Source organism: Labrus bergylta, chromosome 7, assembly GCF_963930695.1.
Source record: "Labrus bergylta chromosome 7, fLabBer1.1, whole genome shotgun sequence".
In the NCBI taxonomy this organism is placed as follows: domain Eukaryota; kingdom Metazoa; phylum Chordata; class Actinopteri; order Labriformes; family Labridae; genus Labrus; species Labrus bergylta.
Window position 1 is genome coordinate 31,877,624 of NC_089201.1, and position 25,543 is coordinate 31,903,166.

General features: G+C 39.2%; 2 protein-coding genes across 3 annotated transcripts in view; both read left to right on the forward strand.

Annotated features, from left to right (window-relative positions):
- Window positions 1-25,543, forward strand: part of LOC136179606 (NLR family CARD domain-containing protein 3-like) — a 360,535-nt gene that overhangs the window by 240,549 nt on the left and 94,443 nt on the right. The window lies entirely within an intron of this gene.
- Window positions 2,049-25,543, forward strand: part of LOC136179619 (E3 ubiquitin ligase TRIM40-like) — a 64,917-nt gene continuing 41,422 nt past the window's right edge. Inside the window, exons 1-2 of one of the 2 annotated variants that reach the window (XR_010666602.1) lie at window positions 2,049-3,764; window positions 6,051-6,233. The gene's annotated coding sequence lies outside the window, so the exon portion shown is untranslated. Of the gene's footprint in view, window positions 3,765-6,050; window positions 6,234-25,543 lie in introns of those variants that run through there. The other variant, XM_065956458.1, reaches the window with a different exon arrangement.

Consider the following 25,543-nt stretch of genomic DNA (forward strand, 5'->3'; position numbering starts at 1 on the left):
AGCCTCAGTCACACACACACACACACACACACACACACACACACACACACACACACACACACACTGTATTGACTGAAACACGATGGTTAGTGGATGTAAAACAGTCAGCTGAGTTAAATTAAGTTGGATATAAAAGCCGTTTGTAAACTGACAGCAGATATAAAAAACACAAACATTAAATGTTCAATAATATATTTTCTACTTCCTCAATTTTGGAGACATGAGAGGGAGAAGTAGGGGCGGGCTTTAGTGACACAGAGCTCCTGACCGACTCCTCCTATTGGTTCAGTCAGTAGGTATCACTGACATGAGAGGAGAGGGAGGGCGGGCTTTAGAGACACAGAGCTCCTGACCGACTCCTCCTATTGGTTCAGTCAGTAGGTATCACTGACATGAGAGGAGAGGGAGGGCGGGCTTTAGAGACACAGAGCTCCTGACCGACTCCTCCTATTGGTTCAGTCAGTAGGTATCACTGACATGAGAGGAGAGGGAGGGCGGGCTTTGAGAGACTCTTACGGTCTGGAGAGAGAGACGAGACGGGAGAGAGGAGAGAGAGTTGAGAAATGAACGACTCTTCTCAGTAAGTGATTCAGTTCAGTTCGTTCACCCAGATGATTCGTTTTAAACGAATCGTTCATGACCGACACATCACTAGAAGGATCGACAGAAATCAAGAAGGAACAAAGAAACAAAACAACTTTACATTTCAAGCTTTTCCGTGAGCGAATACAGGAACACGTTTAGTCTAATGCGTGCAATGTATGTGTGGTTGTAAACAGCTATTGGGAACAGAAGGAAAATATTTATCAGTAAGAATCTGCCGATCTATGAGACCCATCCAAAAGGCCGATCTATTCACTTCAGTTCTATGCCATTCTGTGTTTAAGGCAAATGTGCACACTACAGGTTTGCACTGGTATTCTGTGCACTTTGGAAGGTGGAGCAAACATAAAATGGAGGAAGCTAACAACAATTTCTTCAAGAAACAATGGTAGAAGCAGCATGGTCAGTTGGTGTAACTGGTTTGAGTCAATTGGTGTAACCAGTATTTCTCATAAACATATAATAAAATACAGGACAATTAAAGTGCAATAAAAGTAGTCCTCTATTGCAGTGAAATAACATGTTTTTATTTTAAACATTTTTTACATAATTTGCCAAAAATTAATGAGAAAACAGAAGTGTTTTCAGCTCTGTGTCCCGCTCACTATTGAAAAAGGGCATAACTTATACATTTAGGGATAATCCTAATAAAATCTAATTTCTTGTGCTATTTTAAAATGAAGTAATTACAATCATGAGTACACTTACACTCACATACTCTAGATGTATAAAATATTCAATATTCTTAATTTTTCAGTGGTTACACCACTTGACATTTTTATGTCCATTCTGTCTTACCTTTTGAACAAAATGGTGTAAATGTCATTTTAAAAAACACAAAACCAACATGAATACAAATCTCACATTTTAATGAACCTGATGCATGCTTTCAAAGTGTGTTTTTAAAAGATTTTTGAATTGGTCATCTGAACAACCCTTATTTATCACTGACCCTTATTTTTATTTTTTGATTGTATTTTGATAAACTTTATTAATCCTTGAGGGAAATTTGTTATTTTTAGGGACATGCTTCTCACACACATGAATCACACGCATGCACAAACAGGACCTGTGGACATGCAATGGTGGAGAGATGTCAGAGTGGGGCTGCTACAAGCTGCTAAGCAGAGAGTGCACCAGAGCAGTTGGGGGTTTGGTGCCTTGCTCAAGAGCACCTTGGCAGTGCTCAGGAGGTGCCCTGACACCTCTCCAGCTACCAGACCAACTTCAAGATTTGGTCCACACCGGGACTTGAACCAGCAACCCTCTGGTTCCCAACCCAAGTCCCTACGGACTGAGTTACTGCCGCCCAAATGTAATGTTTCTTTGTTTCTTCAGCTTGTTGTACAAAGTGGAGATAGCGATGTATTAATAATATCCACATCTGTGATTTAAATGTTCTGCTTTGACTTGTGTCAACAACACCAAATAAACTTTTTTTCGGCTCACCGTGAGCCGTTTATCGACGGTCCTCTGTGTGCTGTGTTGCTCGTCAATACAAAGCACCACACATCCGCGTGTCCACCTTTAATACAAAAGTATAGATGTCAAACTGTTTGCAGGGGGAAACTGAAATTTACAGAGCAAACAGTGAAATAGTAAACGGATGCAGTGTGGACAGCCAGTGTGTGCGACGCCACACAACATATTAAATAGTAAAGGTCGGGTAAAAAATCAATACAGTATTGTATCGCGATATTTTATGTGGCGATATTATATAGTCTCATGGCAGCCAAGTATTCATATTTTTAATATGATGTTTTATTTATGCTTTTTTATTTTTTAACTGTTGAAGGGGTTTCACAATTATTTTTGAACAAGTTGTATTGTTAAGAATTCATGTTCAAGTTCAATTAGACTGAAATACAAATAAAAAGACTGAAGTGAGATGAACAGACTGAGAATTTTATCTTATTTGACAAAACGATTCTTGATTTAGTTTAGTGTAGTGGATATAATATGCAGTTAAAAATATATTGTATCGCAATTCTCAGCATATCGAAAAATGTTTAAAATCGCAATAGAATCGTATCGTGTCTCAAGTATCGGGATAATATCGTATTGTGGGGACTCTAGTGATTCCCACCTCTAACATACAGCGCTCACTGGTTGTTGTTAGAGGGGGAGTGGCCTATTCAAGACAGGGCATTTAAAAAAAAAAATGACACCTAGGCTGACTACTTTCATAAAACTGTTTAGGTAACATTAACATCCTCACGTCAATTGATTCACTCGTTATCCAAAACATTTTAATCAATTATATATTTATAATAAAATGATGAAATCCAATGGCAGTTAATGTTCGAATACTGTTATTATTTTTAATTATTTTTATATTACGTGTTCAACATCTTCTAAGATTATACAAGAAAAAAGACCAGATAAACAGTTGAGCATATGTCAGTGAACTATGAGGGCAAAAAACAATAACAAAATAATCTTTCATGAATCATAATCAAGGTAAACTGTTCAATTAATCGTGATGTTGATTTGAGGCCCAGCCCTATCACTCAGATCAACTTCTACTATTCTTCTTTTAATGTTTCTAACATCTAATAGACAATTAAAAAGTTATCTTTCACAATGAAATATTGACACGTTATGACCTGTTTCTGTCTGAAATAAAACATACATAAAATGTATTTTAAAAGACTGAAATGACTTCCTGTTTGTTCCCACCTGAACAACTTTAACACTGACTTCTTTTCACTCAGATATTGAATTGGGATATAACGCCAGTGTATTTATTTTACACCATGAAGATACATTTTCCTCTGATCCATGGATCACATGTTGCCCGGTACCATGCGGGGTGATCTGAACAGATCATGGATCATCTGGGAACTGTTTCTCCACACGTCTGACATCCACAACATTGCTGAAGGGAGGTGATCCCAGCTTACTTTTTGAAGTTTTCTGACTGACTATCTCAACCTAGTTAGTTTGAATTAATGCATTTTACTGTGAGCTCAGCAGAGAGGTCATGAAGAAACCTGAACTGATGATGGTTAACCATTCATTTCATTTCTAGTAACAAGGGGAGGAGAAACTCTGAGCTGATATGGGTTTCCAATAAAACAATAAAACTGAAAGTTTCTGTCAGTCGGAGCTAAGACTCCATTTTGAGTCGACAGAGCAGAAGGACAAACATCTGAGACAGGGTGAGTTTAATTCAACATTATTATGACTTTACTGTTAAAACCTCAGGTTAATATTGAGTAATACACTTTGAATAGAAAAGCAAAGGAAACGGATCAGATACAGTACGGGATCAGCTCTGTGAATGTGGAGTACTTGTTGTTTCTCAGCTTTTGTTTGAAAAGTAAAGTCAAGTAAAAGTTGTGTAGCTAAAAATCTAAATCGTCCTTAATCAGAGATGTTTGTCATGACTCCTGCGGTCTAAACTAGCAGTCAGCGTTACTGGTTTTCTCTCAGATTAAATAAAGTCCTGAGGACGACAGTGCTTATGTTCCACAGTATTTAATTTTATAAGCTAGATATTCTCCACTTCCTCAAAGTAGACATTCAAAAATAATGCATCCTAATGAAATGTAATCACTAAATACAGCCTCAATAAAACATCTATCAGAGCAAAGGTCGGTTTTATGACGTGGTTTGATCCCTACAGGCATGAAGGACTTTGTTTTATATCCCTCTAGATATAAAACTGTTGGTCCAAAGGTCATGATTTCTGTTAAATATTAACATATTGCTTTAATGTTTGAGGTTCAAGACCTTGTTATTGTCATTATTCAGTGCAGGATTGAAGAGACACAGGAAGGATAATTGAAAGACATTTATATTAAATCCTAAAACTAGACCAGGGTCAAATACCAAGCAGGGAGTCACATCAGACGGACAAATAAGATGAAGATACAAACAAGCTGCACTGATGAGTTGGATCAGGTACTAAAGGAGACGGGAAGAGAGACAGAGTCACATTAAGGATCACTTCAGGGGGCGCTGGTATCCAAGTGGTTACTGCGCACGCCCAATTAATCCAACCTGTGGTTCTTTCCCACATCTCATTCCCCACTCTCTCTCTACCTGCTTTCTGAATCTCCAATAAAGACATAAAAGGACCACAGTAAGGACCACCGCCCAGGAAGCTGAACTACATTAGTTTTGTATTTCAGCTGGATGTCAGCGTGGTACTGTAATCTCTGTTCAGTTTAAATCTAAGCCTGCTGTACGGGTTGTGCCTGTTAGTATTTATTTTCACATAATCATTCACTTGAATCATTTTGTGGATATATCATTTTAAATCTGTCGACCATCTAAGGGTCATTGGTTTAGGTCTGTGTGGATGTAACAGTTTGTGTAAGACTCTCATAGCAGCAGATCTATTTTTGGAGAGGAGCCGAGTGTATGTTGTGAGCTTAAATGACTTGAATGTAGATATCTGACAGTTTCAAGTGAAGGTAATGTCACCTCTCTAGCCTTTTAGAAGTGTTCCCAAATGGTAAAAGAATTTGTAGGCTGTACCAGCTAACAGAATATAACAGGACCGTTAACATGAAAAGTTTGTCAGCCATTTGTGTTCTGTTGCTGTTGTCTGACCTCGGCCCAATAAATTCTAAGATAAGCCACTGTCTGTTTCACCATTTCATCATTGGACATTTACAGCAGAAACATCATGGCGTCATGATGTTCTTACATGCTTTTATATTTTGATATCTTTTTCTCTATATGGGTAATGTGCAATATATGTTGTGTTTTATACATGGGTCTGTACTTTTCTGTTGACATGTCGATGTGTTTTTCTATTGTTTTTATGGATTCTACTGTGAGGCCGCTGAATGTGTGGAGCACTTTGAGCCCAAGACAAATGTCTGAAGTTATAGTATTTACAGCTGCTCCTTTGAGCCCAAATCAACGCCACAGCGCTCTTCTTTTCATCATGTTGGACTTGAGACAGCGAGGCGTCAGTTTAAACACACCTGAAGCTGGTTGACCCGCTGTTAAAGAGATGCTAGTCTGTGCTCTGTTAATCATGTTACACCAAGCAAAGCCATTCCAGCATATAGAGCACCATTGTGACCCTCGCTCTGCCACTGTGGTCGGTAGGTTGAGCAAATTCACCCGCCACTGCAAAAAGACACCCGTATGTGACGAGTGCTGATTTCCAACCCTGCTTTATACACTTCTAGTTGTACAAATGTCCTAAAGGTCATGGTTGCTGTTAAATACTAACATGTTAGTTTAATGTTTAAAGTTTAAGACTCAATGTCTTGTTATTGGCATTATTCAGGGCAGATCAGACGGACAAATCATGTTAGGATCAAAACAAACTGCACTGAGGTGCTGCATCAGGTACTTAGGCAGACAGGAAGGAAGAGAAAATCAAATGAAGGATCACATCAGGTAATGAGATGTGGACACTTGACCATTTCTGTCTTTCACATTTTTCCTGCTTGTGTCTCACCTGTTTGTTATTTTGTCCTCAGGTTGTTTTACCTGCATGAACGTCTTTTATTGTCCTCTGATCAATCTGGAGATCAGAAGATGAGTGATCGAGGAGACAAAGAGGAGGACAGAGCAGAGTCTCCTCTGTTCAGCTGTCTCTCTATGAAGAGTGACCGGTCTAAACGTCTTCCTCTAAACTTCAGTAATGAACCAGGACCCTCAGATCCACAGTAAGAGAACTTTTTTTAATCACCAAACTGTCAAGCTAAAAAAAGAGTCCTGAACACCATAATGTGTTGATTTTCTTGTTTTTAATCATCAACCTGCACACAGTGATCATATAGAGAAAGTCACTGAACTCATAACAACATACTAAGGATTATATATATGTATTATATGTTTATAGATAAGATAATATGATTTCAGTATTGACTCTTTGGTTGTGTATCTAGTCGTCTTCTCTGTGATTCTGCAGGAAGAAGTCTTTTAAACTGATCCTGAAGTTTAGTGAGATCTGCTGTGATCGTTTTCTTTCAATCATTTTTTCTGTTGTGTCCACTCTTTGTTTGTCTTTTTTTATTTTTTTAACATGACTACACAATGAGATCTTTTTTTTTACTGAAGTACAGTAACATCCGGTGTAAGATGTACTTTTAATACCTGTTTTTTTTTCATTTTAAAAGTTGGCTGGGTCTTATACAAAGGTGCAACTAATATACCAGTATAAAATGTTGACACATGAGCCATCATTACCGCGGGTGCAGAAGTCACCATCACTGTGTGCGACCGGACGTGATTAAAAAACCATCCCCATTCATTGGGCCTGATTTACTAAAGGTTTGTGTGTCTTAAAACGTGTGCAAACTTGATACCACCAGCAAAAAATGTGTTAACTGATCTACTAACGGCGCGCAGTGAGGATTGAATCTTTCATATGAGCAAAACACGCATTGTCCATTTAGTACGTTTGACTTAATGAATATTCAATATGGGGCGTTTCTGCCCTAGAAAGGAGAAAATGCAAATAAGTTAAGTTAGTACACACATTGTGATTTACCAAGCCTGACAAAAACTGAGGTGATTGTGACGGTGTCTGAATTTAACACCTTTGAAAAGAACGTGCTAACCCAGGAGACCAGTGTTACACACAACAGGCTGCTGTTATTGAAGTTAGGAGGAGACATAGGCTCAATCAAACAAGGCATACAGATCATGTTATTCTCCACACATGTTAATATGTTTGGAATGACAGCAGGAAACACCATGATTAAACTATATTGTTGCCTATTTAAACAAAACTGAACATCCACAGCCTCTGCATTCTAAAGAATTTCAACATTGACATTTATTTCTTCCTGTTTCCCTCTTCTCACCAACATTTTATTTTAAACTTGGGATTTCTTTTTTCTCGGGCTGTGCGTCTCTCCCCCAGCTCGTGCGCTCCTCTCCATAGTGCGCTCGTCTCCTCCCTCTACAGCCCGCTGCTGCTACGCTTGGATGGGGGGACCTCACCACTGCTTGTACCCCCGTCTTCGATACCTCTTTCCAGAGCCTTTATGTCCGATCAGACACAGCGCTGGCCAGCTGTCTGGTGCTCAACAATGTGCCGAGTGTCGCGCCTGAGCGCCACAGAGGACACAGCTCACACCTCCTGCACAATGTATGACAATTCATCTTCAAAAGATGAAGAAAAGAGAGGCCCTGTTCAATGCAGAGGTTTTCTTATAAGTCAAATTTTCTTTTTGTAATATTCAGTTTTATCTGCTATAACTCAAAAATTCTGGACGTTCATTTACCTCTTCCACTGATACCTATTTTGCGCTTGCAGTCGTCCTGCTTTCCGTCCAAACTCTCCATGACGTAAACCAGTAGAACACACAAAAGCCTAACTTAAATAGTACCGCCTCCACAAGGTTTGCACCTGGTGTCATTCACGTAATCTTTCTTAGTCGATCACCCGAAAATCACACACTCACCAAACATGCAATTTTTTTGGAGTGAACACACAGTTTAGTTCTCTTTACTTGGGACCTTAGTAAATCAGGCCCTCAGTGTATTAAGAGCTGATTGCACGCTGTTCTGGGAAAGACAGCGACACAGACCAGTCTGGCTGCGCTACTTTTTCCAAACGTTTCCTTCAAGAGGTCATAATAATTAATTTACAGAAAACTGTAGGATATTGTTCCATAAATAAACCTTGTTGAACGCTCTTTTGATTGAAAGAGTCCTTTATTAAAGTTAAAGAGAAACAAGCGGAGTCGGGCAGAGAGATCACAAGCTAGGAGTCTCTGCTTCACAACTTTCCCTGCAGGCTGAGAGCTCGACTACCGTACTGTAGCTGGTAGGAGAGCAGACTCCACAAAGAGAAAACAGACTAAAAGGGTGACAGAGCTGAACAGTAACTGCAGGTTTTGGACTTCGCTGAACACAATAAAAACTGTAACGCAGGAAGACAGTGTAAACTTTATTTTCTCTCTGAGAGACCTTCAAAAACACAGCGCGTCTTATACCGGTGCAACTTATATTTAGGATTTTACGTTGTTTTTTTAACTCCTGCACATGCTCAGTGTGCAGGTCATGACACAGCTCCTGCACATGCTCAGTGTGCAGCTCTCTATAAAGCTGATTAATAATTTTTCAAAGGTCTCAGGTCTCAACCTAAATATTAAACATTTGAACTTATGGCTGTTAAAGATTGTAATGTTCCCCATATTTGTAATAATCCAGTGAATCACCAGGTCACATACCTGAGAGTAGTTATCACCAAGGAGCAAAATATAAGGTGCACCTTCAATTTGAATCCCATCGTTGATAAAACTCTTGTTTACAAAGAGATTTATCTCTGAGACGAAGGACCTTGCTCTCAAAAGCTGAGGGCATTTCCAGACTCACTAATCCGGCTCTATTTTTGGATGTTGACTGAAATGTAACCAACAGATTTGATTATATGTTGTTTAACTTTCTGTGGACAAACAAAATACATTATGTTAAAAAGAACATGACAATAAACAGGAGTCAATGTGGGGGCTTGAACTTTTTAGACTTCACAGCTCTTAACATTCAAAGTGAACAGGCTGAGACCTTTTTAAATAACCCAACATCTCTATGGAATATGATTCCTAATTATGTTTTTTCTAAAGTTGGTGGCCTGGAATTTTATTACTGTGCAACTATAATATCAGTAAAATCCCAATCAAACTATCCAACTTCCATAAACAGATACTCTTGACTTGGTCTCTCATCTTGAAACATAACTTCTCTCCACACAGATATTACATCTGGAACAATAAGGACATTCTCTACAAAAATGAATCCCTGTTTTTTGAAAACTGGTTGAAAATAACATCACACTTGTAGGTCAGTTATTGGCTCAGATGGTAGACTCTATGTTTACACAGACAGACTTCTGCACATGCTCACTGCGGAGGACATGGCACACCTTTTTAAAACACTGCTTTTTGTGGCTTTATTTGATTTAGTCCACCACTGGTTTCTAAATGTCAGTCTCAGTTTTCACAGCTTTATGATTTCCCTTATCTCCACAGAATAACAAAGGGGTCTGTTTCTGTGGAGGAGCAGCTGTCCAGCTGTGCTTTGTGTCAGGGCCTCCTAAAAGATCCAGTTTCTACCAGATGTGGACACTGGTTCTGTAGAGAGTGTCTCACCTCATACTGGGACCAGTCTACTTCATCAGGAGAGTCCTCCTGTCCCCAGTGTGGAGAAAGATCTAAAATAAGAGGAGGACTGCAGATATCCAGTAAGTCCAGCACTGTAATAAGTAAGACTGAAGTCATTGTGTCTAAAAACAAGACAAAGCAGTTAGTATTTTCATTGATATATAGTTAAATGAAACATTTACATTTTATCTGATTCTTGCTGTCAGTTTATAGTCAGTATATTTTATTTCTCTTGTAGCAGCATACATTTATTACAGGGATGTTTTTGTGTTATGCAGTGTGCTTAATGTGTAATAATAAAAATGTTGTATTTGATCATTTTATAAATCCAGTCTCAGGATATGTTTCTTCTCTTTCAGCAGATAGAGGTCTGCAGGAGGTTACAGATGAACTTAAGATCAGTCTGAGGAAGAGATGTGAACATGTGACTGAAGGAAGTGATGAAACAGGAAGTAGAACCCTCCTCAACAGGATCTACACTGAGCTCTACATCACAGAGGGACAGAGTGAAGAGGTGAACACCCAACATGAGGTGAGACAGCTTGAGACAGACTCTAAAAAGAAGACCCTCCATGAGACTCCAATCAAGTGTCAGGACATCTTTAAAGCCTTACCCGACCAACAGAACCAAAAGACAGAAGCTCAACCCGACCAACAGAACCAAAAGACAGAAGCTCAACCCGACCAACAGAAACATGAGACAGAAGCTCAACCCGACCAACAGAAACAAAAGACAGAAGCTCAACCCAACCAACAGAAACCCATCAGAGTGGTTCTGACAAACGGCGTCGCTGGTGTTGGAAAAACCTTCTCAGTGCAGAAGTTCACTCTGGACTGGGCAGAGGGCTCAGAGAACCAAGACCTCAGTCTGGTGATCCTGCTTTCATTCAGGGAGCTGAACTTGATCAGAGATAAGGAGTACAGTCTTCTTGAGCTGCTCCGTGTTTTCCATCCAACATTACAGAAGGTCACAGCAGAGACGCTCGCTGTCTGTAAACTGTTGTTCATCTTTGACGGCCTGGATGAAAGCAGACCGTCATTGGACTTCAAAAACAGTGAGGTTGTTTCTGATGTCACAAAGAAATCACCGTTAAACACACTGTTGACAAACCTCATCAAGGGGAATCTGCTTCCCTCAGCTCACATCTGGATAACTTCTCGACCTGCAGCAGCCAATCAAATCCCTCCTGCATGTGTTGACAGGGTAACAGAAGTACGAGGCTTCACTGACTCCCAGAAGGAGGAGTACTTCAGGAAGAGGTTCAGTGATGATGAAGATCTGTCCAGCAGAATCATCTCACACATCAAGACATCCAGCAGCCTCCACATCATGTGTCTGATCCCGGTCTTCTGCTGGATCACTGCCACAGTTCTGGAGCACATGATGAGCAGAGAGCAGAGAGGAGAGCTGCCCAAGACCCTGACTGACATGTTCTCACACTTCCTGCTGGTTCAGACAAAGAAGAAGAAGTGCAAGTATGATGAGGGACGTGAGACAAGTCCACATGAGCTGATGGAGGCTGACAGGGAAGTTCTTCTGAAGCTGGGGAGGCTGGCGTTTGAACATCTGGAGGATGGAAACATCATGTTCTACAAAGAAGACCTGGAGCGTTGTGGTCTTGATGTCACAGAGGCCTCGGTGTACTCAGGAGTTTGTACAGAGATCTTCAAAACAGAGTGTGTGATCCTCCAGAAAACAGTCTACTGCTTTGTTCATCTGAGCGTTCAGGAGTTCCTGGCTGCAGTCTACATGTTCCACTGTTTGACAAACAGGAACACAGGTGTAGTGAAGGCTTTCCTTAAAGACATGGACATCATTAAAAAACTTAAACTTAAAACTCCTGAAAGTGATGACTTATCCCTGGATGTCTTCCTGAGGAGTGCCATGGAGAAATCCCTGAAAAGTAAAAATGGTCACCTGGACCTGTTTGTTCGCTTCCTTCATGGCCTCTCTCTGGAGTCCAACCAGAGACTCTTAGGAGGCCTGCTGGGTCGGAGAGACAACAGTCCAGAAATGATCCAGAGAGTCATCAACAACCTGAAGGAGATGAACAGTGATGATATCTCTCCTGACAGAAGCATCAACATCTTCCACTGTCTGACGGAGATTAACGACCTCTCAGTCCATCAGGAGATCCAAGAGTTCCTGAAGTCAGAGAACAGATTAGAGGAACTCTCTGTGATCCACTGCTCTGCTCTGGCCTACATGCTGCAGATGTCAGAGGAGGTTCTGGATGTGTTGTACCTGAAGAAGTACAAGACATCACTCCAGGGACGACTGAGACTGATTCCAGCTGTGAGGAACTGCAGGAAGGCAAAGTAAGTCCTGATGTGATTAAATATGAGTAAAAATAAGCTGTTTAGTTCTTCAAATATATACTATACAATATCTAGGTTTTTGAAAACAGTGTTTATCTGAAATATTAACAAACTCTTCAGTCACTTGTATTTTGTTCGAAGTTCTCTTGAGCTGCTTTACATGCGACTAGGTTGAGTCACTTCACCCCACATAATGTTCAGATGGACTCACAGGAAACTGCACTGGTACCTAAACCCAATGTAACTTTGCCCCTTTGTTAACATTTCAGCTTTCAGTCAAATGAAAAAGGAGAACCAGCTGATTTAGATGATACGATTTGTCAAATCTACCAAAAAAAATCTGTGTGAAATGAGGAAACATCTCATTTTAGCTCTCACCTCGCAAATATGCCTCGTATCAATCAATCAATCTTTATTTGTATAGCGCCAGTTCATAAAAAGTGTCATCTCAAGACGCTTTACAAAAAGCAGGTCAAAGACTTTACTCTTATTTAATATTACAAAAGAGCAGGTAAAAACCTTACTTAAAAACTTCCTTTTAACAGTCAGAAATCTTCAGCAGGATCCCAGGCTCATGATGAAACAGCCCTCGTGCCAAGACTGGACCTGGCTTGAAAAAAGGAAAGGGGGAGATGGGACATTAACCGAAGACTGGGATAATGTTGAATGCTCATTTAAAGGTTAACTCCTGCACACGGTCTATTAAGTAAATCAAGAATATTTTTCTTTGTCTTGATTTAAACCGCTCGGACATTTTTTGTTTTCCTCCTTCATGGACTTGAGCCAACGTCACCAGATTAAAGTCTGACGAGTTGTGTTAGCGTGCGTGGAAAGACACATTTGATTTGTTTTTCTGTCCTCACTTTATGCTGATGTAAAGGGCTAAAAAAACGTGTATATAATTCATTAAAATGTGTTTCGTCTAAAGCTAAAAACAAAGGTTATCAAAAAGTTAAAAATGGATTACAAGATTTGAAAACTGTTAAACTGTTAAAAGTCATTGGGACAGTCAGAACAAATGTATTTAGTTAAAAAGAGACCCCAGTATATCTTTTTATGTTTATGTGTCTAAAATAGCTATTTAGAGCCGAATTCCAGTGCACTGAACTTGTTACGATGTTATTGCAATCCTCAATCAGGTCACTAGAGGGCGCATAGCGCTTGTGAGGAGCATAATACCCCAAAGAGGCAAGTTCTAAACTGTGTTGCTTCTTTGTATTTACATACAGGTGGGTTTATTGAAACCACAAGCATGGACACCAGTATAATGGTTAAGAGTGTTGGGAATTTAGTAAGTAAAGTATAACGGTTGTAGTTGAGTATTTTTACAGTTAGGTATGAGTGAAAAGTAGATGTTAAGCATGCTAGGCTAGCACACCTGTTGCTAGTAAGTAATAAGATGACGGAGCACGTGGAAATGCTGAGACACATTAAAGGGGTTTGTTTTGCTAATGATTCAGAAATCAGAGCTAATGTAAACATGTCATGTTCTTATTTGTGTATATGTTTCTTGTTGACATGAAATAGAGACAGCTGTGTGTGAATGTGTGATATTTGAGGCTGAGTATGCTAATTTGAGTAAGTAAAAACCACAGCTACTCAGGTTAAAATTGTATATATTTAATAAATAAATAAATCCTGCAGCCGAGCTGAACACAGCTAAACTGTGTTGCTTCTTTGTATTTACATCCAGAAACTTCTTCTCTGGCACCACTAGGCCAGGTCGGGGGAGCAACACTGACAGTAGAAGAACTTAAAGTAACACCATTAACCAGATAACTGTTTAGTAAAAGTGACATGATTACTGAAGTTACCAACAGTAATACCTTACATCATGTTACAGACAGAAGGTGGCCGGGTGGAGAAAAAAGTAAACTGGCCAAAATAATACATTTTGTTTTTGTTTTACACACATTTGTTCCACATTTAATTGTGTTAGTAAGGTATTATGTTCCGCGGAAAATTAAAAGTATTATGCTCACCTTTATTTTTTTAAAGGAAATCGTGTCAGCAGACTGGGGACTCAATTTATGTTGTTTGTTGTCACAACAGAGACATGGAATATGGGATGCGCGTACTAACCACTGCGCCACCAGCGCCCCTCGCATTTTTACTTTTAGTGCAACAGAACACAGTGGATCCTTGATCCATACGGCCGTGTGTTGGGAACAAACGTGATCTGGTCACTTTTTCCGTTCACTGTCACCGTGTCTGCAGCTAACTTAACGATAGCGACGTCATCTCACAGCCTGCTGTAGTCTGTGAACATCTCAACACAGACTCTGTTAAACTGTGCTGCGTTATACACACTGATCATATAGTTCACGATAAATGCACGCTCCACTTCTCAATTCCATCACGAGGACCAGGAGCAGTCAGACACACACACACGTTTACAAGTGATGGAAATGTTTGTTAACTAAAGTGAGTTCAGATCAGCTGAACCTCTGATGTGAAAAACACAATTTGTCAAAATATTAAGACATTCCTTTAAATAACATTATGTACCATTAATGTCATGACAGGTTTTCAGACTGTGGACTGTCAGAGACTCACTGTGAAGTCGTAGCCTCAGCTCTGAAGTCCAACCCCTCCCATCTGAGAGAGCTGGACCTGAGCTACAACGAGCTGCAGGATTCAGGAGTGAAGCTGCTGTGTTCTGGACTGAAGAGTCCAAACTGTAGACTGGAGACTCTGAAGTAAGACAACAGGTTTAATTTCTCTGTTCAGATTCATATGATGTGAAACTAAACTGTAGACTTCAGGCTGATAATCAAATGATCCACACTGAGGATCTTAACGCTGAAGTCCATTTTCTTCTTCTGTGTTTTTATCCACAGAGTGGTAGCAATTTAAAGCCTTACATTTTAAACCTAAATATATAAAAAAATAACTTGTTGTATATTTCACTCTTTACCACCTGAACAGCTGATTTTTTAGATAAATTATGAATAGTTAAACAAAGAAAAACAATCATTCCAATTTCAACCATCAGATGTAAAAATAAAGTCAAACACTTGTTTTGTCTGAGATGTTTGTGACACTGTGAGATTCTGAAACTGTCAAAGGAAAGTTTAAATTGAAGACTCTTTGATTGAATGTCTTCTCTATAACTAGAATAAAAATTACAGATGTTTACTTCGTTCACTTTTCCTTGCAGACGATCGTCTTTTTTTTTTTTCCTTACTCTTATCTTAGGGCAGGGATGTCAAACAAACAGCCCGCGGGCCGTATCCGGCCCGACAGCGGGTTTCATCTGGCCCGTGAGACGTTTTGGGAAGGAGGAAATGTATTGAAAAATATTTTGAGATTTTTCATGAATTAAATATTTGTAATACTTATTTTCCCCCGAATTGTATTAAAACCTATAATGAGCAACGTAAAGGTTGATATCATGAGATGAAAATTAATTAAACGGGGCACTTTTTTCTCAGCATTTATAGAAATAAATATATCAAACATGGTAATATGTTCATTTTCACCACACTTATCCTCTCATGGAGCCCCAGTGGATAGGTGGACCATCTTTCAATGTCTTTCCTTATATTGCTGTCTATCTGTCCATAATTACTTTGGTATAGTTTTGATAAGTTGTTGGTTATATTTATACCAAGGTATTTTAGTGATCTTGCTTCCCAGTTTATTCTGAATTCTTTAAGTTTTTGGTTTGGTGAGCAGTTAAAGATGAGAACTTGAGTCTTAAGTACATTTATCTTGTACCCAGAGTACGAACTGAAGTTTCTAGAATTTCCATAAGTTGCATAAACGTGTTCACAGGGTCCTTTATGTAGATCATGACATCATCAGCAAACCGACTAATTATGTGTTTTTGTTTATTAAATTCTATTCTGGTTATTGAATTGTCTTGCCTGATCATTTGGGCTAACGGTTCAATATACAGAGTGAATAGAGTCGGGCTAAGACAGCAACCCTGTCTAGTTCCTCTCTCAAGTTGGAAACTATCAGAGAGAGAACCGTTAACCTTTACTCTCGCTGTGGGTGCATTATAGATGGATTTAATGCATTGAATAGATTTTTCATTAAATCCAAACCTCTCCAATGTTAAATATAAAAACTCCCAATTGACTCTATCAAATGCTTTTTCAGCATCTAGGCTGATCAAAGCTACAGGTACATTTTCTTTGTGTATTCTGTGTATGATGTGTAATGTCCTTCTGACATTGTCTTGTGTCTGTCTTCCCTCTACAAACCATGTCTGGTCTTCATCTATCAGGTCTGCTACAAAGGCTTGGAGTCTGTTTGATATTATTGAGGTATATACATCTTATAATCAACATTTAAAATCGATATTGGTAGTAGTTTGTAATAATGGAAACAGTTCACTTGCAAATTTTTTGTACCACTCGGATGGAAATCCATCACTTCCAGGTGCCTCATTTGGCTTTCGTCTTCCTATGGTTTTCAGGATTTCCTCTGTGGTTATCTGTTCTGTTATGTATTGATTCTGCATTGTATCTATTGAGGGTAACTCCAAGGAGTCAAGGAATGTTTTAATGTCGTTTTGATTTGAGGTAGATTGTTGAGTGTAAAGATCCTTGTAGTAATCTCTGAAGATCTTTTCAATTTCTCCTGGTTCGTATTTTAATTGGTTTGTTTTTGGATCATGCAGTTTATTGACAGTCATTTCGGCCTGTTGTTTTCGTAATCGTCTAGCTAATCATTTCACAGCTTTTGGGCCTGTTTCATAATAACTTTGTTTTAGATATCTCACTTTTGTCTCTGCTTCAAAATGAAGCAAATCCTCTATTTTTTTCCTCCCCTCTTTCATTCGTTGTTGTATTTTTTGGTCAGTTTTTCCTTTATGCTTTTGTTCTAATTGTTTTAGTTCGGTTACATATATGTTGTATTGTTTTTCTCTCTCTTTCTTGAGGTTGCTTGTGATTGCGATCAATTTCCCCTTTATTACTAATATCCCATAATATTGCTGGGTTTGTCTCATCATTATTATTTTCCTCCAAGTAAGTCTTTATTTCAGCTCTGATTTGCTCGACAACTGATTTGTTATTAAGTATTCCCACATTTAGCCTCCATATTGTTTTTCTCTGTCTACAATTCAAGAGTATCTTTAGGTAAACTGCACTATGATCAGAAACATCTGCCACTCCAATCTGACATTCTTGTATTATATCTCTATTTTCTTTTTGCATAAAAAAAGAGTCAATCCTGGAGTAGACAGAATGCGTTGATGAGTAATGACTGAAGTCTCTTTGCTGAGGATGCAGGTCTCTCCATACATTAAAAAAAAACATTTCCTCCCACGCATTTTTAACCATCTTTGTTGTAGATTTCTTATTTCTCTTCACACTGGTCGTGTCCATGTCATAGTCCATTATTATGTTGAGATCACCTCCACATATGCATATACCTTCTGCTTCTACTGCTATTATATCAAATAAGGATTTGAAAAATTCCTTATTCCTCTCCAGTGGGGCATATATGTTCACCAATGTTATTAATGTCTGCCCAATTGTTCCTTTAACCTTAATGTAATGTCCCTCTTTATCCTTTATTTCTTTTTGGCATTCAAACTTGATCACATTGGATTTTAATATTGCTACCCCTCTTTTGCGAGTATTAGAGTGTGAACTATAGAAAGTGTTTCTAAATCCAAATCTTTTTGATTTCTCATGTTCTGATTTTGATAAGTGAGTCTCTTAAAGGAAATGTATCTGCATCTTTTCCTTTGTGAGTTTGGTCATAATTTTAGCTCTTTTGACTGGGTTTCCTAAGCCAGTGGTTCTCAAACCTTTTAGACTGTGTACCACCTCCGAAAATATTTGGCTCTCCAAGTACCACCATTATGGTAGATGTTAAAATACACTGTAGGCCTATTTCTACACACATTTCAAGCAAGATCAAATTAATTCATGAAAAGAATATTATTTATTATTGACTTCTGGCAGCTACGCTGTGCTGTAGGCCTACTAAGGGCTAGCGCCAAAACTGGCCCTTAAACTCCACACAACACTGACATTTGACAATAAAAACCAACAACCTGTTCTAGAATATTTCATCTCCAGTGTTTCCCACTAATAGACGATACCTGGGCCCAAGTATATTTCCGACCTGTTCTTATTTAATTTTTCATTTATTCATAAAATTGCTGCGTGCCTGAGAGAGCGAGAGGGAGCGGGAGAGAGAGAGAGAGCACGCTCCGCAGGCTCCGTGCAACCAGAGCCGCTTTATTTTAAGTCTCTGCGTTCAACATAACAAAACTGCCAAAAAAAAATCCCTCTTGAATCCTGCGGAGTGTGAAGACAACAAAAGAGAGCAGAATCACATCAGCTTCAGAACAAGAGAGAGAGAGAGAGAGAGAGAGAGAGAGGGGGAGCGATAAGTTCCACTGTCCGTACATGCATCAAAACTGAAGCTTCTCCTGGCTCCGTTTTAAAAATGTTAATGTACAGCTGCTTGCTGCCGATTGTGTGCTGAACTCCAATAAATAACAGAATATCTGTTAATGTAGGCCTACAGCTGCTTTCTGTTGTTTCAGTACTGAACTATAACAGAATATCAAGTGGAACTTTTCAAAACGCGAGGCGTACTCCTGTTGTTGTTTATGTCTGTGCGTGAACATGAATTGAGCAGATTAAAGATGTTTGTTGCAATAACTAGATTAATTTAGAGGGGAAAACACATACAACCCAATAGATACAAGACAGATAAGATAGGAGTATGACAAAAAAAAAAAAAAATTGGCGTTTTATGCTGAACGTTTTATTTTTTAAATATTGTGGAGATTTTTTTGCGTACCACCACAGGGAGTCCCTGTACCACCGGTACGCGTACCATAGTTTGAGAACCACTGTCCTAAGCCATTAACATTTAGAGACATTACTTTAATCTCCTCTTGTTTTGTATTCATGAACTGTTATAGTTCTATTATCTTTGTAACAACACCTCCACAAGCTCTTAGTAAGACACTTTTGAACAATAAGTAACGTTTTGAACCACCTTTTAGAACATTGCACTTTAACTAAACACAGAAAAGGTGACCTCCATAAAGAGATGTCAACAAACTTTGTTTCATGTTGACTCTCTTTTTGTTTTGAGGGGGAGAGCCTCTCACAGTGAAAGGGCCCCCTACGAGTAGAGAGGTTCAGCCCACAAGGGGTTAATCTTCCCATACTAGACCAACAGTTTAATCTCCGTTCCTCTCAAGCCGTGAGTCCAGACATCTATAACCCTTTAAACCAGGCAATTGTTTGGCTTACCTTATTTCTTTAAGAGATTATGCCTTTCTTTTCCCCTCTCATTTAAACTAGACTTAAATTAAACACTCATTCTGCAGCATCGTTGTCCCTGCGCTGGAATTCCTGCAGCCGTCCCCGTGCACGTCTGCTGGTCTCCCGTGTTCGATCACTCGAGATGTGTTTCCATGCTGCGTTCCCTGTTGAGCTTTTCGATGAGGGTAGATTCTCCTGAGTTGTTTCTTGTTTCTTCCACTTCATATCCTCTGCACTGCCATACGTTTTCACTCCGTTAGCCCAGTGGATGTGCATCTTGTTTAAGGGTGTCTGGAAACGGATGCCTTCCCCCTTTAAAATCTTCTTAATATTGGCATATTTCTTACGCTGTTGCATCGTCCTCACCGAGTAGTCGTGGTCGAAGTAAATTCTGTTTCCAGCAAGTTTTATTATTTTCTTCTCCCACGCCTTCTTCAGTACCATCTCCTTAACCGCAAACTGCTGAAAGTTTATAACAATAGACCACAGAGATTGTCCCGTTTTGGGCTTTGGGGCCAGAGCTCTGTGGGCGCGTTGTATCTGGAGGTCCAAGTGTTGACATAAAGGGAAATATGTATGCTCTCAATTGTAAGAAGGTTGTTCTACGTGGTGTTAATGACAAGTGACAGCAGCCAATGACATGCGCTCATATTCATAGTTGAAGTGCGCATGTATGTCAAGTGAAGTGTGTGTCAATAAAGTTTTTTTCTCCCTCCTGAGAGAGAGTGAGATCCAGTTCATGTAGAACCCATGCCCCACAGTGTGTTTATTCCTCTGTATGTATTTCGGTCTAGTTTTGGGTACGCACGCCAGGATCGTTGTGCAAACTGACTCTGCTAACACCCAGTTTATTGTAAACTCCTCTCGAAGCCACTTTTCCACAAACCTTTCAACCGAGTCGATGTTTTGCTCAGCATCCTCCGGTATGCCGTAAATCTGAAGATTATTCCTTCTAGACCTTGACTCCAAATCGTCCAGTTTCTCCATCATCTGTCTTTGCTCTTTTATTACATGCTGCAGTACATCTGCTTCACTGCTCCATGACTCAGTTTCTTCTGTGCGTGTCAAAGCAGCTTCTAACTTCTTGTTTTGTGACTCTATTTCCAGATTTATTCTTTTCTGCTCAATGTCCTCCTTGAGCTCTGTCACCTCGTTTCTCATTTGGGATGTTTCATCTTTTTCATCTAAAGTTTTTAGGTCTGTTTTCAGCTGGTTTTGCATGTTTTGGATCTGTTTGCTAATGCCATCCAGACTGCTTTGAAATGAGACCATGCTATCGCTAGCTTCAGGTGCTAGCATGTTCTTCTACGTAGTCGGGCACTTTTTCTCTTTACCTGGAATTTCAGGTTTTTTTAAATTTTACTCTTCGTTTTTGTTGGGTTAGGGTTAACCCCACACTCCGCAGGTCCTAGGTCCCTATGTGTTTATTTCTCGAGTGTTGGTGGAGTTTATCTGGTTGGCTTAGAGGAGCTCACGGCTTAAGCGTCCATGCTGCTCGACCGTCACACCGACAGTCGTCTTTTTTTTTAAATCATACATTTTCTGTCAAGATGGGGTGCTGAGTGTACATTAATGAGAAATAAAATGAACTTTTTTGATTTTAGCAAATGGCTGCAATGAAACAAAGAGTGAAAAATGTAAAGGGGTCTGAATACTTTCCGTACCCACTGTATATCCATGTGTTGAGTTATAGTGATGTCTGCAAAATTAGTCCGGCCCACTTGAGGTCTCATTTGAACAAATCCGGCCCCGACCCAATAGGACTTTGACACCCCTGTCTTATGGTTTATTTTAATATTAGGTTTGTATTTTTATCAGATATGTTTTTCCCTCTAAATTAATTTTGTGTTTGCAACAAACTACTTTAATCTGTTCAATTTGTTGTTATATTAACATTTTTAAAACGAAGCCATGAGAAGCTTCAGTTTTGATTAGTGCAAGATGCATTTACAAGAGGAGTGAGGACAGAGGACCTTCTCTCTCTTTCTCTGAAGCTGCACGGAGCCATGAGCGCTCCTCTCTCTCTCTCTCTCCGTCTCACACACACACGGGCGGCTGTGTCTCTGTTAGTAGAGTCATCGCCTCTCAATCGAAAAGGTCGAGGGTTCGATCCCCAGCTGAGCAACATGTCCGACGTGTCCTTGGGCAAGACACTTAACCCCGCATTGCTCCCGCTGCTTCGTTGGCGGTGTATGACTGGATTAGTGTTGTACTTACTCTCTTTGGATAAAAGCGTCTGCTAAGTGAATTATAACACACACACACACACACACACACAGAGACAGAAACACACACACACACATACAGGGATTACAGTTCTCCATTGCTACGATGGATTTCCATCAATTTCAAAATTGTAATATTTTTAGTCAGTGTCAGACAAAAAATGTCGAGCATAATGTGGGTTAGTGACAAACGTGCAAAATGCTGTTTTTAATGTCAGTCATTTATCTGAATTAGTGGTGGGCGATATAACGATCTTAGATTGTGAAGGATTTTAACGTGCTGACGATCTGCCAAAGCAGGGAGATCGTATAACCGGGGTTATGTGTTTATTCTCTCATGCTGCAGTTTATGCTGCGACACAGACACGTCTCCCCCTCCCCCTCTTTTGCTCCGCAGCGGTGAAAACAAAACTTAAAAGTAAAGTCCCCAAAAACCTCTCCATATCATATATGCAACTGTTGTGATATTTTTCCAAACCGACACGGCGTGAGCAACAGTTAACTTCTCTGCATAGTGTGCACAGTTAAGTTTACATCTCGGAGAGCGAAACCGTTTAAGGAGCCGGAGAGACGTTAACAGTCTGCAGAGAGTCAGACAGAGAGGAGCTCAGACAGACAGTGAGGGGAGATATAACCCCGGTGTTTCAAATGTTGCTGTCGGTGTTTTCTGCTCTCTCTCAGTTTTTAAAAGTTACTTATCAAGCTTCTCCACCTGAAGCTCACCTGTTGTGATAACTGAACCTATAGGGATTACACTAAACGACGTTACAAAGCAGCAGGCAGGTGAGAGTGAGTAACCATGGTGACTGTCTGTCTGTCAATCAACAATGTCCCACCCCCTCTATGAATTCAACTCTTCTGTCAGTAAAACTTACTTTGATCATGTGTCACAGAATGAACACATTCTGTATTATGTTTGATTATATATAAACTAAACTAAAGTTAGTCCAATGATGTCATAAAAACAACAAAGTCTGCAGAGCCTGTATGAAGCTCCAGCTGGAGGAACTCTGCAGGGCTAAAACAGAACAGAAACTTCAACAACTTCAAGTCTACATGTTTTTAAATGAATGCATCACTGTGTGAAAATGTTCCTGATGAACATAAAAAGAGGACACATAACTAAATCATCATTTCAAAGTGGTGAGGAAAACCTTCAAATTGTTCATAAATATTGATCAAATTGAGGGAAAGACATTTCTGTTGCTAAAGATGTTCTGGGTGAGAGACCTCCAGACCTCCTACAAAGATGTTTTTCAAATAGATTAAACTTGTCTGCTCAGTTTTTGTGCATTTCAAAACATTATTCAGGGAAATAAGTTTGGTTGAACTGGTCAGCAACTTACAAATTAGTCTAAAGATCAGTATGAAAAAAAACCTGATAAAATCGTGATCGTGATTTTGCCAAAAAAAAATCGTGACATGATATTTTTCCCATATTGCCCACATCTAATCTGAATCCTGTAACACAAGTGTAGTTTTGTGTCGGTGTGGCATTTCAATGTAGGCTACAGTCAGAACTTTTATCTGCTACGTGAAGTCGGCTCGGTGTATAGGAGGCTTTTATTGTGGTAGTGAACATCAGCGTGGACTGCCCGTCATGTCCAGACTTTTTTTTTAGTCTTTGGTGCGCATTTTATTTACCAGACCAAAGAAAAGAATACCAGGGAAATAACAATCCATAACATGACAGAGTTTACCGTTAAAGTTTTATTACGTACAGGCAGAGCAGACAGTCACCGAGTGCTCCGCTAACGGACACACTCCGTTAGGAACGCACGTCACGACAACACGTGATACAACACATTACCCACACAGAGCACCACGACATGAATCACCTTTAAACTGGACCGTGTGATGACACAATTCTTACATCTTATATTAGCTTAACAAGCTAGCACTAGTTTACTTTTAACGACTGAGTGGGTGAAAGTTATTAAGTACAGTACTGCATAAGTTCTGTCCAATGTAAACAAAAAGAAGCCTTCTTGTACTTAATAAAAATATACTTCTTACTCCACTGAATTTATAGAAAATCTTAAATTTGTTTGCTAGTTACTTCTCAGATTCAGATTTATAATGCAAAATAGGATGAATACACTATTTGTCTAAATATCTTTATATGCCCTGTGAATTCACAAGGTATCCAGCTACAGGTATGTAAATAGGATTAGATCCAACTGTAGCAATGAGAACAAAATGAGGAACACATTAATGCATTAAAATATATATAAATAATATTCTGTAAAAGGTACATTTTTGCAAAGTAACTATTATTCATTTGTTACTCCAGACTAAAGTCTGATATGTTTGTACTCTAACTTCTGTAACTTGTTTGAGGGTATTTCTGTGTTGTTACTACTTTAGACTGCTTAAGGTTAAAAACAGAGTCGGCTTCTTATTTAGTATCAAAACAATCAGAATCAGATTTATTGACCAGGTATGTTTACACACACAAGGAATTTAACTTTGGTGAACTGTGCTCTCTTATGTACAGGTACAACATGAAATATCAACAATAAACATAATAAGAAAATACTAATATTTACATGACTAAATATGAAACAGTGCAGTGGTGAATAGTGCAAAAGATGCTGAAGTAACATGAGAAGTAAAATGCAGTTATGTGACAGATGGGTCAATTAAGATGTCAATTACAGTATTTACATAAACAAGTGTGCGTGAATTGATAATTTAAATTAAATAATATATATATACATATATGTATCTTCACAGTGACGGTTGGTTTAGAGTCATTTCACCGCGACAGGTCTGACACTCTGTGACTGTTTAGCGTTCATCAGAGTGACAGCCTGGGGGAAGAAACTGTTCTTATGACGGGTCCTCATGTTTCATGACCTCATCTCTAAATGATCCAAAAAGCCTCATTTGAATGTTAGAATAGATTTTTCCTCTGGGGGAGAATCCCCCCAGACCCCCCTAATTTGATTTACTTTTCAGAGTTTCACCTCTTTAAAGTTTTGTAAAGAACACCTGCTGCACCTGTTAATTTATATAGACATAAAATTCACCTGGATGTAGGTCAGATTTGTTAAAAAGAAGCAAGCTGTTTTATATGTTGAGAATTTTCAGTCAAATATTTTTTCCTACATTAATCCCATACACACACACATACACACACACACACACTCCCAGGTGTGTAAAGCTCAGTAGAGTATTGGTTGTGTAATCTTGACTGAGGTCAGTAATAGGGGTGTAACGGTACACAAAAATTTCGGTTCGGTACGGTTCCAAGTTTTGAAGCTTTGGTTCGGTACATTTTCGGTACAGTAAGGGGACCTCATGCAACACTTTTTTTTCTTTATTAAGAACATTTAGAATTTCCCTTTTACACATTGGGCAGCATCGACACTTCAGACTTGTACACCTGCTCAGGCTACTTTTTAATAACATTTTAAATGAAACATTGTAAAAAAAATAAACTTATGCTGCATCCTTCAACCAAAAGAGTCTCCAATAAATAAAAGATATGAATGAAATAAAATATTTTAGAATTAAATGAATTAATTAATATAGCCTTTATGTAAAGATATTTATTTTTAATTTCACTGACATCTTTTAGTTTATGAAGGCAACAGTTTTTTGAATGCCCTTTGAGCACATAATAAACCTAATCACATTTGGGACAGTATAGTTTCATCACAGAACTATTAATATTTCCCTCTGTCGATATAAAAACTTTGGCATTTGTTATGGCTTTGGCCCGTTCAGAACTACTAGCAAAAGGCTGTCTGTTGGGGAGGGAGGGTGTTCATTCTATCATGCTGCACGTTATGCTCTCACACAGACGCGTCTCCCCCTCCTCTTTCACGCAGCAGCGCTGCTGGAGCGGGATCATCGCTGAAAATGAAAGTTAAGAGTTAGTCCGTAAAAAGAACTCCATCCCAGTTATATGAAACTGTCCAAACCGACAGGACTCGAGGAACTAGTAATCTGCACAGTTTGCACAGTTTATGTTTGAACTTTTTTACAATTTACTAACTAAAAGTTGTGTCCCATACCAGTGGCCGCAGCCTTCCTTCACACTGAGGTGTGCTCCCGCTTT